The sequence below is a fragment of the Protopterus annectens genome, chromosome 2.part1 (assembly GCF_019279795.1).
Source record: "Protopterus annectens isolate FY-2018-M chromosome 2.part1, PAN1.0, whole genome shotgun sequence".
Classification (NCBI taxonomy): Eukaryota; Metazoa; Chordata; order Ceratodontiformes; family Protopteridae; genus Protopterus; species Protopterus annectens.
Window position 1 is genome coordinate 1,819,600,694 of NC_056729.1, and position 12,325 is coordinate 1,819,613,018.

The 12,325-nt window shown below is 45.4% G+C and overlaps 4 non-coding genes across 4 annotated transcripts; 1 reads left to right on the forward strand and 3 right to left on the reverse strand.

Moving 5' to 3' along the window:
* Positions 1-2,893: 2,893 nt before the first annotated feature.
* On the forward strand, positions 2,894-2,965 carry TRNAT-UGU. The gene has a single exon. It is a non-coding gene; the product is annotated as a tRNA-Thr (tRNA).
* Positions 2,966-3,414: 449 nt separating this feature from the next.
* On the reverse strand, positions 3,415-3,487 carry TRNAV-AAC. Its single transcript has one exon. It is a non-coding gene; the product is annotated as a tRNA-Val (tRNA).
* Positions 3,488-6,413: 2,926 nt separating this feature from the next.
* TRNAV-AAC lies at positions 6,414-6,486 on the reverse strand. The gene has a single exon. It is a non-coding gene; the product is annotated as a tRNA-Val (tRNA).
* Positions 6,487-10,149: 3,663 nt separating this feature from the next.
* TRNAV-AAC lies at positions 10,150-10,222 on the reverse strand. The gene has a single exon. It is a non-coding gene; the product is annotated as a tRNA-Val (tRNA).
* Positions 10,223-12,325: the final 2,103 nt, after the last annotated feature.

Consider the following 12,325-nt stretch of genomic DNA (forward strand, 5'->3'; position numbering starts at 1 on the left):
TAATTAATGAATATATTTAAACTGTGCTGAACAGTCTGAGCAACTTATTTAGCGAGGTCACCGGTGAGAGACCGATAAAGAGAACTATGTCGAAAACTGCAATCTTTCAAGTTGCTGAGCTACACCTTGCCCCTTTTACTAGGCCCGACACCAGGTTGAGCTTCAGCACTACAGGTAGGGGCTGACTATCTGGAAATCGGTGCTGTACTCACTGCTGAAAAGCAGTGATAGAAAGCAGGAAGCTCGTGGCAGCGGGCTGACAGCTAGTTACTAGGCCTGCAGTCAAGGGGACTGTTAAGGAGTCAAACCAAACAAGAATGCCCCATTGGTGAGTCTGGTTAAGTCAGTGCGCTCCATCTAACGCAGTCACTAAAGGAGTTTTGTCAGAATCGAACCACGTACCACAGAAATGAATAGTCGATATAACTATTAATAGGTTGTTAATAGTTCACAGGCTTGATCCAGTGCTCTGATGACAGACAGACCAAAAAGAAGCTATGTGCTCGCTGTCGGGGAATCGAACCCGGTCTCCAGCGTGACAGGCGGGGATACTCACCACTATACTAACGAGGAAGCCACTTGCACGTGACCCGAACCGACGGCAGACAAGTCCATAGGGTTAACACACTTAAGGTTACTGCCATCATTTTCTCTACTGGTACTTCAAATGGTATTTTGAAGCGAGCAGCCTTAAACTACATAGCTCATTTTCCTTTGAATGAATAAAGTGGGGCAATCTGTGGCGAATTAATTATTAAGTAGTTACATGTGGGGAAGAGTTGTAGCACTTGAAGCTCACCCTCGGCAGCTGGACTAAAGTGAGCTATCAGCCAAAGAGGAAACAAATGTTTTGAATTGGAGTCTCGGCCTTCAACTGAATGAACGAATGTTCTAACTGAAGGGAGTTTCTTGTCTCTGAAGCTGCTCCCTCCGTCTCTTAAGTGCTTCTGATACTCAGGAAGTGGCCGAGAAGAATGTAACATTGAGTTCTAGGACGTGTGACGTCAGGATGCAAACTGCTGACCACGAGAGATGCCGGCCAAAGAGGAAGACGTAAGAAAGACTAGGATGGCAATCTATATGAAAGACATAAGAAGCACCTTGCCTTGACAAGGAAGAGATGCCACCCACCAGGACGTGACTGATACTAGGAAAACTACAGGCACATAGCTGACATAAAAGGGAGGGTGAGAAAAAATCAGAAACCCCAAACAACTCGGGGGGGGGGGCTGTGGTTGCTGGACCTCCTTTGATAAGACAACAGGAGGTTATTAAGGTTACAGCGACCGAAAAACTCAGCTACGTTTCGAAAATGAAGGAGTGTGATGACATCTGTGCTGAGAAACGACACCGTCCGTTTCCAAATCCAGCTCGTGACAAAGAAAGAATGGCAAGTGGGAAAAAATACATGGTAAACCACGGCATTCTGGTCATGCTAATGAGCTGGTAAAACAAGTTTGGATTTCCGTGGTTACTCCTTTCAGTTTGTCGAATAAACAGATTGCCCCTTCTGCTCAGGTATCACATCTGTGCAGCGGTGGATCTCTTTTTAATTAGAGAACTGACAAAATAGGCTATAAAAATGAAATGTCACCCATCACCTGATTAGCATACCCATAAAGCCATGCTTTAGCTCGGGGTCACTCTCTGAAACTTTTCCTCGGGCTGTCTTAGAATTTTAAAATCCAGGTTTCTTACGCATGTCAGCCTGCCCACTTATGGTGTTTTGTCCTGCAGTACTTCATCCTTTGTCCCCACGACTCTACTGGAGGGGATGCTCTACATCAGGCCATCTTGCCAGAAGTATATCTGTTCCCAGTGAGGGCGAGCCAGTGCGGACAGCCCCTGTCAGACACTTTCTTCAGCTATTGTCCCTCCTGCCCATCCGTTCATGCCACTTCAGTTTCTGCTCTCGCGCCTCTTTCTTTTCTCCCTCAGTTGTTTTTTCATTTTCCATTAAGATAGCATTTACACACTATTTTTAAGTATCATTTCTAACAACTATATACCATATTTACAACAGCTCGACTTTCAGTTGTATACGCTGTATGTTGTTAAATATAGAATTAACAGATCAGTTATCAGAGACATAATATTGATTATCGCAGAGTGTCCAACAAAGATAGACCTTTCTTCTGAGGATTATTTAGCGACGGCCTGGGATAGATTAGTAGTTCTTTGATTTTATTTCCATCCATGCAGTTGTCTTCGGTCTTTCCTTCTTTTCTAATGTGGCCTCGCGACTCCTTACCGGCTAAGACAACACTGCCACAAGGCAAGTCAGAGTGTAGCGGGGCATGTCAAGCCTGGGGTGCTCACAGCACCATTGCTCGCCAGCTATACCGGCTTAGCTGATGTCCTGTGCCACCTGAGATATAGTCAACTCTCAAAGAAAGCAAGCACCTGCACGCTCTACTGGCACTTCTACTTTAACTGCATTTGCTCCTTCTCTGCCTTACATGTTCCTTTCCAATCAATACCCAGCACATCTTCTCACCTGCTGCGTGCCATATTTTACCCACCAAAAGGTGACAGCCATCTATGGCTGCATTAACTCACTCAATCTCTGCAAGCCCAACCTGCTGGAAAACCCAAACTGCGCACCCGCAATACTCTGCAAAGTGTCATTGCACAATTCTACCGTGTTGCAGTCTGTGTGCAGTTTGCAAAATGATGCGTTAGTCTTACCGTAATACCTCTTCACTTGTTTTTATGGAGACATAATATACAAGGCTCATCAGACATTTTTCCCATTGTATTAACACAAAGCTTATTCATAATATCTCCAAGGGGATGACGGTATTTTACACCGGTTAAATCTCTGGCGTTTGAGTTTGTAGTGCGATGGAGAGGTTTCCCCTTTTTGCTGTACTTTTGCAGAAGGTGGTCCTATGTCTCTGTGGCGCAATCGGTTAGCGCGTTCGGCTGTACCGAAAGGTTGGTGGTTCAAGCCCACCCAGGGACGCTGCTTCTTGCTACTGCAGAGACCTCAGGTGCTGACCCGTTAATAAAACTGATCTTCCAGGCCGTCCTTGTTTTGGGGCACTGAGCAAACCGGGTCAGGCTCCCTAGCGATCGACCTGCCAGAGGCCTTGTGGCCACCTACCAACCTGTAAAGATGTTACTAAAAGAGCTGCGGTTTTATTTGAAAATACTTAGCATCTGTGCATTTAAACACATTTCAAACGTAATCTAAAAAACGTTGGCAATTGTTTCTGTGCCCTTGCAATCCGTACGACAACTGATATACTGTCGCACAGCAGAGCAGGATTTTCTCAATTGAAGCAGTTTTATCTGAAGCAATCAAGAGCACATTTAAAGGTATCTCAAAAAAGAAAAGGATTGGGTTACTGGAATCGAATCTGTTATGCTTCATCACGCCTACCCCAATTCTCTTATCTTGCACTAGCATAATGGTTCCACTGGGGATCGAACCCAGGACCTTCTGCGTGTTAAGCAGACGTGATAACCACTACACTACAGAACCTGCTTGCGCGTCTCCTCTCTTAGACATCTCACTCTGTCTCTCGCTCGCTAGCCAGCCAGCTAGCTAGCTAGCTGTCTGTCTACGTATACGTACATATAGCTATTGCTATAGATGGAGAGGCAGATAGGTAGATACGTTTATATGTGTGCACACACACGCACGCCTGCAGCGTGGGTATGCGCTGGTCTACTGACTCTTTGCAGCCATGATTTCCTCGACTCAAACTTATGCGACAAATAGCTCGAAGTCAGTTTCCACGTGTTAGAAGTGTAGCACGCTGCGAAATGAACAGAGCATGATATTTGCAGTAATTAATGAATATATTTAAAGTGTGCTGAACAGTGTGAGCAACTTATTTAGCGAGGTCACCGGTGAGAGACCGATGAAGAGAACTATGTCGAAAACTGCAATCTTTCAAGTTGCTGAGCTACGCACCTGCTCCCTACCAGGCCCGCATAACTGGTTGAGCCAGTACTGCTGGTAGGCCACCATTCGAAATCGGTGCTGGTACTAGGCCGCATCAAAGGGACTTAGATAAAAAAAAAGTGCCCCCCTTTGGGATCGGTTGTACTCCTCCTTAAAGCAGTATAAAGGAGTTTTTTTGAACGCCACGTAACAGTGAAAATCAAAACTTTAAAGGGTTAAAACAGGTTTTCCAGTGTCTGTAAGACGCCAAAAGAAACTAGGGTGTGGGTCGAACCCGGTTCCACGGGAAAGGGGGGGTATAACTATTAAAGGGATTCACGGCCCGTCCGGCCAGACAAAAAGGGAAAACCTTAAGGTTCTGCCTCATTTTTTTACGGTCTTTAAAAGGGAGGGACACCTTAAACAAAGCCATTTTTTTTGAAAATTGGGGGCAATCTTTGGGTTAAATTAAAAGGGTTTCTTGGGGGGGGGTTTCCCCTGGTACCCCCCCTGGTAAATGAGCACAGCCAAAAAACAAATTTTTGAATTGGGGGGTCTTGGCCCAATAATAAAGTTTAAATGGGGAGTTTTTGCCGAAGCTCCCCTCCGTTCCCAAGTGCCCATACCAAAGGGGAAAAATGTAAAATTTAGTTTTGGGGGTTCCGGATGCAAATCTACCAGGAGTCGGCCGGGGAAGGGGTGGCTTCCAGGCTCTATATGAAAAACAAAGAAGACCTTGTTCAAAGGGGTGCCCCCCCGGGGTGCAACTGGAAAAAACGGAATGCGCAAAAGGGAGGGTAGAAAAATCAGAAACCCCCAAAAAAATGGGGGCTTGGGGCACCTCCTTTTAAAGAAAAGGGGGAAAGGTTTCGGACCGAAAAAATCAGCCTTTGAAAAAAAGGAGGTGAAATCGGGGAAACACCCGCCCTTTCCAAAACCCTTGAAAAAAAGAAGGAATGGGAAAAAACGGAAACCACCTTTGGATGAAGAGTGGGAAAACAATTTGGAGGGACTCCTTTCATTTTTTTGAAAAAAACCCCTTTTTAATACATTGTACGGGGATTCTTTTAAATTTGGGCTGAAAAAAGGTTAAAAAAAATTTTACCCTCATGTTGATACCCCAAAAAAACCCTTTGCTCGGTCACTCTTGAAAAATTTTTCCTTTTAGAATTTTAAAATAGGTTTTTATGAGCCCCCATTATTTTTTTGTCCCATACCCTCCCTTTTTCCCCGACTCTCTGGGGGGAACTTCTCGGCCTCTTAGAATTATTTTTCCCGGGGCCCATGGGGAGCCCCGCCCACTTTTTGTTTGTCCCCCCTCCCATCCTTTCCACTTCGTTTTTCTCTCCCCCCCTTTTTTCCCCCGGTTTTCTTTTCCATTAAGAAACATTTAAAACTTTTTTGCTTTCTCAACTATTCCTTTTCAACGTCGCTTTTAGTTGTTCGCTTTTTTTTATTTCAATCTTAAAGAATAATATTTTAAATTCCAACAAAATAACCTTTTTCAGGTTATTTCCGGTGGGGGGTTGTAGTTTTTATTTTTATTTCCCCCAAACAGTTTCGGCTTTTTTTTTCTAAGTGGTCCACCCAGGTAAAACCCTCCCAAAAGGAATAATTACGGGGCTGAAGTGGGGGGTCCGAATTCCCCCCATCCGGCTTGCTTTCCCTTCCATGGTTGCAAATCTAAAGCAAGCACCTGCCCAGGCATTTTATTTAACGCATTTTCCCCCCTTTTTCCCACAGCCTTTCCCAATACCCGCCAACTTTCCCTGCCTGATATTTTACCCCCAAAGGGACGCCTCTATGGCTCATTAACTCATTCCTCGCCCAAATGTCCCCAAATCCACCCAATCTCTCAAATGTCTTTCCAATTTACCCAGGGGGCAGGCAAAATGTCTTACTTACCTAATCCCCTTCAGATGGGAAAAAACAACTCCGAAATTTTCCCATTTTATTCACAAACTTTTCATTTCTCCCAAGGGGGTCGGTATTTTAAAGGTTTAAACTCTCTTTTTTTGAGCATAAAAGGGTTTTCCCCCTTTTCTTTTTTCAAAGGTTCCTATTCTCGGGAAACGGTTAATTTTCGTTAACGGGGTTGGGGTTAAACCCCCCCAAAGGGGGCCCTTTTGCTTCCCCAGGTGTCCCTTAAAAAACTGTCCCACCGTCCGTTTTGGGGGTACAAAGGGTGGTCCCCGGCACCCCAGGGCCGTGGCCCCTCCAACCCGAAAAAGACTAAAAAAACTGCTTTATTTGAAAATACTTAGCATCTGTGCATTTAAACACATTTCAAACGTAATCTAAAAAACGTTGGCAATTGTTTCTGTGCCCTTGCAATCCGTACGACAACTGATATATACTGTCGCACAGCAGAGCAGGATTTTCTCAATTGAAGCAGTTTTATCTGAAGCAATCAAGAGCACATTTAAAGGTATCTCAAAAAAAAAAAGGATCGGGTTACTGGAATCGAATCTGTTATGCTTCATCACGCCTACCCCAATTCTCTTATCTTGCACTCGCATAATGGTTCCACTGGGGATCGAACCCAGAACCTTCTGCACGTTAAGCAGACGTGATAACCACTACACTACAGAACCTGCTTGCTCGTCTCCTCTCTTAGACATCTCACTCTGTCTCTCGCTAGCTAGCCAGCCAGCTAGCTAGCTAGCTGTCTGTCTACGTATACGTACATATAGCTATTGCTATAGATGGAGAGGCAGATAGGTAGATACGTTTATACGTGTGCACACCCGCCTTCCCAGCGTGGGTATCGCTAGTCTACTGACTCTTTGCAGCCATGATTGCGTCGACGCAAACTTATGACAAATGGCTCGAAGTCAGTTTCCGTGTTAGAAGTGTAGCGCTGCGAAATGAACAGAGCATGATATTTGCAGTAATTAATGAATATATTTAAAGCGTGCTGCACAGTGTGAGCAACTTATTTAGGGAGGTCACCGGTGAAAACCCGATAAAGAGAACTATGTAAAACTGCAATCTTTCAAGTTGCTGAGCTACACCTTGCCCTTTTACTAGGCCCGACACCAGGTTGAGCTTCAGCACTACAGGTGGGGGCTGACTATCTGGAAATGGGTGCTGTACTGACTGCTGAAAAGCAGTGATAGAAAGAAAGGGCTTCGTGGCAGCGGGCTGACAGCTGTTACTAGGCCTGCAGTCAAGGGGACTGTTAAGGAGTCAAACCAAACAAGAATGCCCCATTGGTGAGTCTGGTTAAGTCACTCGCTCCATCTAGCAGTCACTAAAGGAGTTTTGTCAGAATCGAACCATTACCACAGAAATGAATAGTCGATATAACTATTAATAGGTTGTTAATAGTTCACGGCTTGATCCAGTGCTCTGATGACAGACAGCCCAAAAAAGAAGCTATGTGCTGCTGTGGGAAAATCGAACCCGGTCTCAGCGTGAGAGGCGGGGATGCTCACCACTATACTAGCGAGGAAGCCACTTCCCGTGACCCGTCCGCGGCAGACAAGTCCATAGGGTTAACACACTTAAAGTTTCTGCCCTCATATTCTCCACTGGTACTTCAAACGCTAGTTTGACGCCAGCAGCCTTAAACTACATAGCTCATTTTCCTTTGTAGGAATAAAGTGGGGCAATCTGTGGCGAATTAATTATTGTAGTTACATGTGGGGAAGAGTTGTGCCGAAGCTCACCCTGGGCCCTGGACAAAAAGTGAGCTATCAGCCAAAGAGGAAACAAATGTTTTGAATTGAGTCCCCGGCCTTCAACTGTATGAACGAATGTTCTAACTGAAGGGAGTTTCTTGTCTCTGAAGCTGCTCCCTCCGTCTCTTAAGTGCTTCTGATACTCAGGAAGTGGCCGAGAAGAATGTAACATTGAGTTCTAGGACGTGTGACGTCAGGATGCAAACTGCTGACCACGAGAGATGCCGGCCAAAGAGGAAGACGTAAGAAAGACTAGATCACAACGGATGGCAATCTATATGAAAGACATAAGAAGCACCTTGCCTTGACAAGGAAGAGATGCCACCCACCAGGACGTGACTGATACTAGGAAAACTACAGGCACATAGCTGACATAAAAGGGAGGGTGAGAAAAAATCAGAAACCCCAAACAACTCGGGGGGGGGGGGCTGTGGTTGCTGGACCTCCTTTGATAAGACAACAGGAGGTTATTAAGGTTACAGCGACCGAAAAACTCAGCTACGTTTCGAAAATGAAGGAGTGTGATGACATCTGTGCTGAGAAACGACACCGTCCGTTTCCAAATCCAGCTCGTGACAAAGAAAGAATGGCAAGTGGGAAAAAAATACATGGTAAACCACGGCATTCTGGTCATGCTAATGAGCTGGTAAAACAAGTTTAGTTCCATTAGTTACTCCCTTCCAGTTTATCCGAATAAACAGATTACCCCTTCTGCTCCAGGTATCACATGGCCCGTGGTGAATCTCTTTAATTGAAGGCAATAAAATAGAGCTATAAAAATGAAATGTCACCACATCACCTGGTGCTTGTACTGCCGTATGCTTTGCTCGGGGTCACTCTCTGAAACTTTCCATGGGCTTGCGTAGAATTTTAAAATCGGGTTTTCTGCATGTCCAGCCTGCCCACTTATGGTGTTTTTGTCCTGCAGTACTTCATCCTTTGTCTGACTCTGCTGGGATGCTCTGCATGGGTATGCTGAAATTGTATGTTTCCCAGTGGTAGAACCGAGGTCGCGGACGGCCTGAATCAGCCACTTTCTTTGGCTATTGTCCCTCCTGCCCGTCGCGTTCGTTGGTTTTCTGCTCTTCGGCTCGCTTGGCCTCATAGGTTTCATTTTTCCATTAAGATGCTTGTTTACACTGTTTTGGAAGTATCGTTTCGCAACGGCTATATACCGTAATATTTACAGCAGCTGGGCTTTCCAGTTTGTATGAAACTGTATGTTTGTTAGATATGAGATTAACAGATCGGTTGTCAGGACGTAATGTGATTATGCGGGTGTCCCAGCAAAGATAGACCTTTCTTCTGAGGATTATTTACCGACGGCCTGGGATAGATTCGTAGTTCTTTGATTTTTATTTCCATCCATGCAGTTGTCTTCGGTCTTTCCTTCTTTTCTAATGTGGCCTCGCGACTCCTTACCGGCTAAGACAACACTGCCACAAGGCAAGTCAGAGTGTAGCGGGGCATGTCAAGCCTACGGTGCTCACTGCACCATTGCCCCCAACTATACCGGCTTAGCTGATGTCCTGTGCCACCTGAGATATAGTCAACTCTCAAAAAAACAAGCACCTGCGCTCTACTGGCACTTCTACGTTAACTGGAATTGCTCCTTCTGTGGGATACATGTTCCTTTCCAATCAATACCCAGCACATCTTCTCACCTGCTGCGTGCCATATTTTACCCACCAAAAGGTAACAGCCATCTATGGCTGCATTAACTCACTCAATCTCTGCAAGCCCAACCTGCTGGAAAACCCAAACTGCGCACCCGCAATACTCTGCAAAGTGTCATTGCACAATTCTACCGTGTTGCAGTCTGTGTGCAGTTTGCAAAATGATGCGTTAGTCTTACCGTAATACCTCTTCACTTGTTTTTATGGAGACATAATATACAAGGCTCATCAGACATTTTTCCCATTGTATTAACACAAAGCTTATTCATAATATCTCCAAGGGGATGACGGTATTTTACACCGGTTAAATCTCTGGCGTTTGAGTTTGTAGTGCGATGGAGAGGTTTCCCCTTTTTGCTGTACTTTTGCAGAAGGTGGTCCTATGTCTCTGTGGCGCAATCGGTTGCGTTGGGTGTTAACGGAAAGGTTGGTGGTTCAAGCCCACCCAGGGACGCTGCTTCTTGCTACTGCAGAGACCTCAGGTGCTGACCCGTTAATAAAACTGATCTTCCAGGCCGTCCTTGTTTTGGGGCACTGAGCAAACCGGGTCAGGCTCCGTAGCGATCGACCCGCCAGAGGCCTTGTGGCCACCTACCAACCTGTAAAGATGTTACTAAAAGAGCTGCGGTTTTATTTGAAAATACTTAGCATCTGTGCATTTAAACACATTTCAAACGTAATCTAAAAAACGTTGGCAATTGTTTCTGTGCCCTTGCAATCCGTACGACAACTGATATACTGTCCCCGCAGGCAGGATTTTCTCAATGGTAGCAGTTTTATCTGAAGCAATCAAGAGCACATTTAAAGGTATCTCAAAAAAAAAGGATCGGGTTACTGGAATCGAATCTGTTATGCTTCATCACGCCTACCCCAATTCTCTTATCTTGCACTAGCATAATGGTTCCACTGGGGATCGAACCCAGGACCTTCTGCGTGTTAAGCAGACGTGATAACCACTACACTACAGAACCTGCTTGCGCGTCTCCTCTCTTAGACATCTCACTCTGTCTCTCGCTCGCTAGCCAGCCAGCTACCTAGCTAGCTGTCTGTTTTTGTACATATAGCTATTGCTATAGATGGAGAGGCAGATAGGTAGATCGTTTATATGTGTGCACACCCGCCGCCCCCAGCGTGGGTATCCCAGTCTACTGACTCTTTGCAGCCATGATTTCCTCGACTCAAACTTTCGACAAATGGCTGAAGTCAGTTTCCACGTGTTAGAAGTGTGGCTCGAAATGAACAGAGCATGATATTTGCAGTAATCACTGAGTATATTTAAAGCGTGCTGGACCGTGTGAGCAACTTATTTAGCGAGGTCACCGGTGAGAGACCCCTAAAGAGAACTAGGTCGAAAACTGCAATCTTACAAGTTGCTGAGCTACACCTTGCCGCTTTTACTAGGCCCGACACGAGGTTGAGCTTCAGCACTAGAGGTAGGGGCTGACTATCTGGAAATCGGTGCTGTACTCACTGCTGTAAAGCAGTGATAAAAAAAGCTTCGTGGCAACGGGCTGACAGCTAGTTACTAGGCCTGCAGTCAAGGGGACTGTTAAGGAGTCAAACCAAACAAGAATGCCCCCATTGGTGAGTCTTAAGCTGCCGCCTCGCTCCATCTACCCAGAGTCACCAAAGGAGTTTTGCCAACCCAAACTACTACCACAGAAATGAATAGTCGATATAACTATTAATAGGTTGTTAATAGTTCAGGCTTGATCCAGTGTCTGATGACAGACAGACCAAAAGGAAGCGGTACCGCTGTCGGGGAATCGAACTCCCCGTCTCCCTATGATATGTGGGCGGATACTTCCACCATACTATACTAACGAAGCCACTTAACGCGATCCCGCCCCACGACAAGTCCATAGGGTTAACACACTTAAGGTTACTGCCATCATTTTCTCTACTGGTACTTCAAATGGTATTTTGAAACGAGCAGCCTTAAACTACATAGCTCATTTTCCTTTGAATGAATAAAGTGGGGCAATCTGTGAGCGAATTAATTATTCGTAGTTACATGTGGGGAAGAGTTGTCGCACTTGAAGCTCACCCTCGGCGCCGGACCAAACATGAGCTATCAGCCAAAAGAGGGGGAAACAAATGTTTTGAATTCGGGGAGTCTCTCGGCCTTCAACTGAATGAACGAATGTTCTAACTGAAGGGAGTTTCTTGTCTCTGAAGCTGCTCCCTCCGTCTCTTAAGTGCTTCTGATACTCAGGAAGTGGCCGAGAAGAATGTAACATTGAGTTCTAGGACGTGTGACGTCAGGATGCAAACTGCTGACCACGAGAGATGCCGGCCAAAGAGGAAGACGTAAGAAAGACTAGATCACAACGGATGGCAATCTATATGAAAGACATAAGAAGCACCTTGCCTTGACAAGGAAGAGATGCCTCCCACCAGGACGACTGATAATTAGGAAAACTACAGGCACATAGCTGGACATAAAAAGGAGGGTGAGAAAAATCAGAAACCCAAACAACTCGGGCTAGGGACATGGACCTCCTTTGATAAGACAACAGGAGGTTATTAAGGTTACAGCGACCGAAAAACTCAGCTACGCTTCGAAAATGCAGGAGTGTGATGCCATCTGTGCTGGAGAGAAACGACACCGGCCCTGCTTCCAAATCCAGCCTTCGTGACAAAGAAAGAATGGCAAGTGGAAAAAATACACAGTAAAACCACGGCATTCTGGTCATGCTAATGGGAGCTGGTAAACAAGTAAGTTTGATTTCCGTGGTTATCTTTTCAGTTTGTTTAATAAACGGATTGCCCCTTCTGCTCAGGTATCACATCTGTGCAGCGGTGGATCTCTTTTTAATTAGAGAACTGACAAAATAGGCTATAAAAATGAAATGTCACCCATCACCTGATTAGCATACCCATAAAGCCATGCTTTAGCTCGGGGTCACTCTCTGAAACTTTTCCTCGGGCTGTCTTAGAATTTTAAAATCCAGGTTTCTTACGCATGTCAGCCTGCCCACTTATGGTGTTTTGTCCTGCAGTACTACATCCTTTGTTTCCCCGACTCTACTGGAGGGCATGCTCTAGATCAGGCCATCTTGCCAGAATTTTTC